The 7731-nt window shown below is 32.9% G+C and overlaps 1 pseudogene; it reads right to left on the bottom strand.

The window, feature by feature from the left end:
* Positions 1-2964: 2964 nt before the first annotated feature.
* Positions 2965-7041, bottom strand: LOC126847695 (protein ZBED8-like; annotated as a pseudogene).
* Positions 7042-7731: the final 690 nt, after the last annotated feature.

Below are 7731 nucleotides of genomic sequence, written 5' to 3'. Positions count from 1 at the left end.
ATAAAGTGCTTAAAAATTGAATTACAATTTATACTTATTATCTTTCGTCTTGAAACACGTGCCCAGACGATTTGCCAATGACGATTTGACAATTTGCGCGGTGGTCATGATTTATACACAGCGATCACTTGCTTATTAATTAAACGCACTTGTAGTTGACACGTGTTAAACATTATTTAAAAAAAAGTCATCTACCATCTATAGTATTTTACTTTATTAACTATTTTCCCAAGACATTTTAAACCAAGTTGTGAATGTTCAAGGCTAATCTGATTATTCAAAATCTTCTTTCGGTAAAGACTTGGTGAAGTTATCACCAAGTGGGTATCTACCCACTGATCCTTTGATTATATTTGGCATACCTAATCTTCATACTTCTTTCGAATGAAATGATGCCTGACAATAATATGATGAAATTTCGCATTCCTAACTAAATGGGTAGAACTTTGATTATCTATATACAATAGAGATTAAATTCCTTCATCTTTAGTGATCTTCTGTTACAGAAGATTAAGCTATATAATCTCTTTAACTAGCAGATATGTATTTAGCCTAGATATGTCGAGCTAAGAGTTACTATCGGTTGTCGATGAAATTGCCACGTTATTGTTGAAAACCCCAGCATATAGAGATGTCCAGATGTTGATTTTCTTGTCTCCATATCTTCAGCAAAATCTGCATCTTTAAATACAGTAAAATATGATTTATTTTCAGGTTTATAGTACAAGCCTTAGGCAATCGTTTTTTTTTTAACTGTTGGATTGAATAATTGGATAGAAATCTACTAACATAGCTAACATCATAACTTCAGTTTGATCTCGTTACTTGTGACATAATTAGTCTTTGTGTTATTTTTCAAAATATACTTGAAATATTTTTTTCCAAATTTTCAAGTACTTAAAAATTTTAAAACAAATTCAAAATTTTATAAATTTCATTCAATTGTTTTACTTACTTAAGGTCAACTTTCAAAGCTTTTTTGTTTATTCTGGTACATCATGCTATACTTGTTTGATTCATAACTTTTTTTTTAATAATTTTTTTTTTCTATAGGTAACCTTAAAGTTTGGCATTTTACTTAAAAGTGATATATTTAAGAGCCTATAACTTTTTATGACAAGAACAAAAAATTCTGAAATTTTTACAGCATTTATTCATTTGTATGTAGAACATTTGGTAAAAGTTTTGTAATGGAGACATTTTTTGACTAGGCGCTGTAAGACATTTCTCAAATTTTGTATTGTAGGATTAAGAATAAATTTTTTTTTGTTTCAGTTATAATAACAATTTTTTTAATATTACTGCTATATCAGGTGTTCCTTGACTTATGTGGTTGTTGTTCAATACTCAAAATTTATTCAAAAGCTAATTTTTTCGATTCTTTATCAGAAAAATGTTATCATAAATAATATTGTATTTACAGCGCCGTTGTTGAAAGAGGTATTATGACACTATTATTATGACTGCGAAATTCAAAGTCTAAAAACTTGTACTTTACTACAACCTGAGAGTTAAATCAAAATAGCCGGTACAAATACTAACGAAAATCGGCGCCTCCACCAAATTGTAACGTGTCTGTTTGGCTAGATGGCTAGGCTAGGCCGAAACGACAGTCGATAGGGTTACATTAGTGGACCCGAAGACGAGACGGATGGCTAAGCCATATCCACACTTAAATATCCCTAAAGTCTCATTTGTATATTGCCTGAGGAGCTTAACAGGCGATCGTACTACTAAAAAAACTTAATTCTCAAGTGTGCAACGAAACGAAAACCGGTTTATTAAATAAATAAATAAATAATACCTCTGCCTGGATCCTAAAGCGTTCTCTATAGTTATTCCAGGTAATGGCGGAGTTAAAGTGAAATATAAAATAGTAAGGTAACGTGAAATATTAAGTAATGGCTTTAGAATAATTAGGTCGCGGTCCGAAGATGGTAGTATGTGAACTAACTGGGCATCGTTGCCCCTGGCGTTGTCCCGTGTGTATGTTGTCTCCCCTACCTGTAATGGCTTACATGCTAATCGAGGTAAACTGCAAATAATGCATATTTGGAGGCGACTGGTAACGAGCGGCTAAATGTGACCGTTACGATACTCATAATTTTACAACGAAAATACAGGTATTACGAATGAGGCAGAATATAGTATTTTTATGTACTTCTATACGTTTTCAATACTGTATATTTGAGTATATAGTTACTCTATTACATATCATATGACAAAGATAATAAATATTCTAATAATGATATAATGCTTAAAATATTGTCAAGACCTTTAACACTTATTAATATTTGCATTAACTGAAATTAAATTGAGCTGGTTTATGTAGACAGAAAATATAGGTATAAATATATTAGACTTTTGCCTGTTCAAATAAAAATTTCCAAATATTACATATTCCTAGCGTACTTTGTCATGAATTTTGTTTTTCCATTTGATTAACCTAGGAAATTTTAATTTTTCATTAAACAATTTTTACATTAAATTACCTAATCAAAATATTTACAATTTTTGAAAAAAGATACCTTAAGCTGACATAATATAAAACTTTTACATCACTATTTTGTCATTCCCCGTACAAATTATTTGGATTAAGTTACGGCCTATTGAAACCAATACAATTGGAAACCTGATAATATGTTTAAAAAAATTTAATCACTAAGAAATAAAACACGGATTTTAAATTGTCATATTTAAATCGTTCATCTATAGCATAGGTTCCCAACCTTTTATGGACTACTGCCCCCTTTTCAAGAAAAAGAAATTCCAACGCCCCCTTTTCAAAAAAGTTATTTATTATAGTAATTTCATAGGTCTGTTTATACAAATACATAATACATGTTATGATAAAAAAAACATTTAATTCAGATGAAGACTGTGGAGCACTTCGTAGAAGCAAAAACAAGACAATTAATCGAAATTATTAGATAATAGAGAAATATAATGAAAAAAAGTCAATAAGAAATAAAAATATTAATGAGACGGTTGAGGTTGATGCAGATTTAACAATCTGTTAACGTCGGGTTTCATTTTAGTTAACACCAGTCGCAAATCTCCTCGCTCAGTGATTTGCAGTCTATTTCTTTTCTTAGATAGCAAATTAGCTACTGCACTAAAACCACGCTCAACCAAATATGATGAAGGAAATGCAATCAAAAATTTCTGTACTATTTCCCACAACCCAGGGTGAAGAGTTGATAATGATTTTTGGAGCCAGAACTCTTGGTATCCGTTTCTGAATTTCACTTTTAATTCTTCATTTGTTGTGAGTTCTATGAGTTCTTCTTCTAAATTTGATGATTCTGCTGTACCCGCATTTTCGAAAGGGTCTAAAATCCAGCTTGGTATACTCATATTTAAAATATCCTGGAAGCGCTCTGTAAAATCCACATGAAGAGCACCCAGGTGTTAGCAGTAAGTCATTAAATCTTCTTTTCCTACCGATAATGCTGATAATGTCGGAAAATTGAGGAATTCACCTCTTCCTAGATTTCGTTTGAATAAAAGAAGTTTTCCCACAAAAGCAGCTATGACATTTTTGGTCTTTATCAAATTCAACTCATCACCTTGCAATTGTAAATTAACTTCATTAAATATTTTAAAAAGGTCTGTCATATAAGCTATGTCATTTTTGGACGCAATCAAATTTCCACGCAGTTCATCGTCTCTATTTTCAAGGAAGTCCAACACTGAGTGGAATAGATTGAAAAATCGATTGAGACAAACACCTTTCGATAGCCATCGTACTTCTGTGTGCAGCAACAAGCGGTTATAGTCTTCATCATTTTCACTACAAAGTTGCCCAAATAATCTGTCATTTAATGAATTGCTCCTTATCTTATTAACAGATCTAATAACGTAATGGAGCGACGTATGCAGGCGTTCATTAAGATTTTTTGCAACCAAGTGCTGACGATGTATAACACAATGTACAGCGAGTACATTTGGTACTGCTTGTTTTAAATGCGCAATGAAACCCTTATGACGTCCCGTCATTGCTGGAGCACCATCTGTAGCAACTGACAAAATATTTCTAATGGGAATTCCTTTTTCTTGAAAAAAAACATGCATGGTATTGAATATGGATTCTCCCTTTGTATCGGTTTCCAAATTTTTTGCAAATAATAACTCTTGGCAAATTTTTTCTTCTTTTATGAATCGGACGTAAGCCAAAAGTAGTGCTTCATTATTTGGTAATGTTGATTCATCGAGTTGAATGGAAACCTTGGAAGTCTGTAAGTACTCACATAATGATAGTTCAACGTCTTTAGCCATTTCATCGATTCTTCTTTGTACTGTATTATTACTCAAAGGAATTTTTTTGATGATATCTGATGGAGTCTTATGATGAACGACAGTTTCAATTACCTCCTTGACTGCCGGGATTATTAATTCTTCACCAATTGTGTGTGGTTTTCCCGATTTTGCAATTAATAATGAAATATTATATGAAGCTCGTAATCCATAATTTTCTTGTTTAGAACACGATGCAAAAAGGTTCGATATAGTTGGCTGTTTTAAATATTTCTTTTCAAGTCCTTGAAAATAGGATAAATCTTTGTCCTTCTTATCAGCATGAATTTTATTCAAGTGTTCTTGGAGTCTAGAAGGCTTCATGGCTTCATTTGAGAATCCTTTCTGGCAAATTAAACACATTGGTAATAATTGGTTTGTGGGAGATTTCGTAAATCCATATTTTAAATATTCAATATTGTACTGACGACATTTTTTTTTAGTTTCAGACATTTTGTGAATTATAAAAAAATATAAAACTAAATATTATAACGGCTTTTTTACTTTATCAGTCCGCGTAAGAGTAGGTCACTGTCGAAGCGCACAAAAACAATAAGATAGTTGATAGTAGAAGACTAGAAAAGCTCTCCCTGCATTTTAATAAATAGATTTCGAACACGCAGCAACTTGTATGCGTTTGTTTGTTTGCGGTGCCGGTGCTTTTAACTTCAGAATTTATTTGATTGCGTAATCACGTCTTTGCTTAGCGTTTGCATAGACTTGTTACCGACAGCTTTAAAACGAATCAATAAGTTATCTAGTCTATATACTATTGACGCGGCCACACCGCGACTCAGACGGATGACGGGTGCTAACTACACCCGTCACCGCCGGATGGCGACCGCGTCCCCTGCTTGCCCAACTGTCCATTAGGTCGCGCCCCGTTGGCGCCACCGCGGGCGGCGTGAACTGGGCCACGGCCGACGCGGGCAACGATCACCGCCGCCGCCGCCAAGACACTTTTCGTTTTCACGGTCACGACGAACCATAAAAATGGATAGGTATATTTTGAAAGTATTTTATTATATATTGAACTTCAAATCAAGTAGGTACACCGTGACCGCCCCCTTGACTGTCATAATACCCCCCATTTTTCTTTGGATCTGCTAGCGCCCCCACAAAGAGCTCCAACGCCCACAAGGGGGCGATACCGCCCCCGTTGGGAACCTATGATCTATAGCAATCTATTAGCTTCGATGTGATTCTCGAAAGTTATTGGTTTTACACTAATGGTTTTTATTGTGCCTTTGATTGCGATAAATGATAAAAAGCTAAAGATCACACTCGGGATAGGTCTAATTATTATTTATAAAGGTTGAAAACTATTTTTGAGTTTATTAACTTGAAATTTAGTATTTTATGGTTTAATTTATACGTACCTACTAAAAAAACTATTTAAAATTAAAAAAAATTTCCAAATTTTTTTTAAATTGATTTAATTTTTACTTTAATAAAATAACCTCCACACAAGTATAGGGTAAAATTGAAAAAAGTTTGAAATCAGAGACTGCAAAACCATAATTTAAAATGTTTTACATTATTATAATTTTAAAAATTCACCCTTAAAAACTGTTTAGCTTACAATTAGATGCAAAACGATTTTTGTCACAATCTTTCGCAAATGTGGCCAATATGCTTCATTTATCCTTTTATGGAAATATGAACCAGAATCAGCTAAAAAAGTTAGCTTTTTGAATACTGGGTAATAAAATAATACCATTTTATTAACGTTTTTTGACAATGTATTATGTTATTTATTGAAGTATACAGATTTACTAGTTTTAAAAAATATACATAATATTTTCTTAACAGTTACTATTTCATAAATACCAAACATTTTTATGTTTATTAATATTTCCCAAAAATGTTGACCAATCTACACTGAATATAGATAGGTATTTCGATGCGAATAATAAATTAATTAGTCCCGATTGTAACTTTATCCCCTACGCCATATGCGAAACCCAAACCGTAGAACCAAGTGCCCGATATCTCATTGACGTAATTATCCATTTCATCTACTACATATTGCACCATAGTCGTTTCCTCTGGTATCAACTCTTTGCTCTTTGCGTTCCAAAAATTTTCAATTAAAGTGGATACAGTCAATGTTCTGTTTGTCGGGATACTGCAATGATTGTGGGTAAACCAATATATGCTATGTCTATAAACACTTGAGAAATATTCGCGTATGGTATTTATTTCGTGATCGACCACATACGCGGAGGCTCCGTGTTCGGACAATTTAGACGAGAGTGACGGTCCTAAAGTTAAAGTATACTCGGACAATTGTTCCAGGGCTTTCATTACACTATGCTTAGGTTTTTTTTGAGGAACAAGCAAGTAAACAAAGACCAACGCGTCCATCATGCATTTAAACCAGGTTGACATGCTGTGGAGTTTGATCAACAGCATGGTAAAACAATCGTAATACTTTTGAAACGAATCCGTTTTTTCGATGTGGCAAACCCGTATAAAACGGTTTACGTGAGTCTTGTAATTAATAATAATCTCGCCGTACTTGCACATGAGCAAGGTCCATATGTGTTTGTGTTTTTCTAGGACGTTGGATTCGTCGACTGGGTTCTGGTCTAACGATATGGCTTCGAGTGTTGCGGGAATGTGATACGCGATTTCTGTGCGTTTTCTTTTTAAGATTTTAACGTCGCCCATGCAACGCCATCCAGAATGACGCACTAACATGTTTAATTTATTAGCGACTTCCAATCTTTCTGATTCGCTCATATTACCCGACACCACAACGCGTGTACAACATAGTACTGCAACCCAAATTAGTAATGAAAACATTGTTTGCAAATGCATTTCACAGGGTCGAAAAAAACAGAACACTATAGTACTATTTGATTAAAAACTAAAGAATACAGTGCTAAACAATTTGATAATTGTACTTATTTAATTTTAATTTTTTTTTTTGAAACATATGCCTAGACTATTTGCTAATTTGCTAATAATATTAACACTTGTATACTATTTTAATCGCTCTTGTAATTTACACGGTGACATCGAAGTCAGCGAAAATCCGTGTTTACATATGCTTTACACAAATTCATTTAACTCATTAGTTGGTTGGGCATACGTTAAATTTGTAGGTTGTCAATCATTATTTTTTTTAAAAGGCATCTACTATCTGAACTGACATGTTTTTGCATGATTACAATGCGTTTTATTTTCTCTGTATCTATAAATAAATTTAGAATCACTAGACTGTTTCCTTTAATAATGATATACATAAAATATATTTATTTGTGCAAAAACTGTATGCTAAAATCGAATTTATAAACATTTTAGTATGAAATTTTAAATGGTGAATGAGAGTTTGTGTTTTTCCGTTGCGAAGTATAGTTAAGTACTCTTGTCTTGTATGTCAAAAAAACAACAACAATATAACATACAATATGTTAGTTTATAACCAAA

This window comes from Adelges cooleyi, unplaced genomic scaffold (assembly GCF_023614345.1).
Source record: "Adelges cooleyi isolate 19-005CV unplaced genomic scaffold, UGA_ACOO_1.1 ACOO_flye_CR_arks_rails_tigmint_CR_PRNA_118, whole genome shotgun sequence".
Taxonomy (NCBI): domain Eukaryota; kingdom Metazoa; phylum Arthropoda; class Insecta; order Hemiptera; family Adelgidae; genus Adelges; species Adelges cooleyi.
This window is presented reverse-complemented; position numbering and strand designations above follow the sequence as displayed.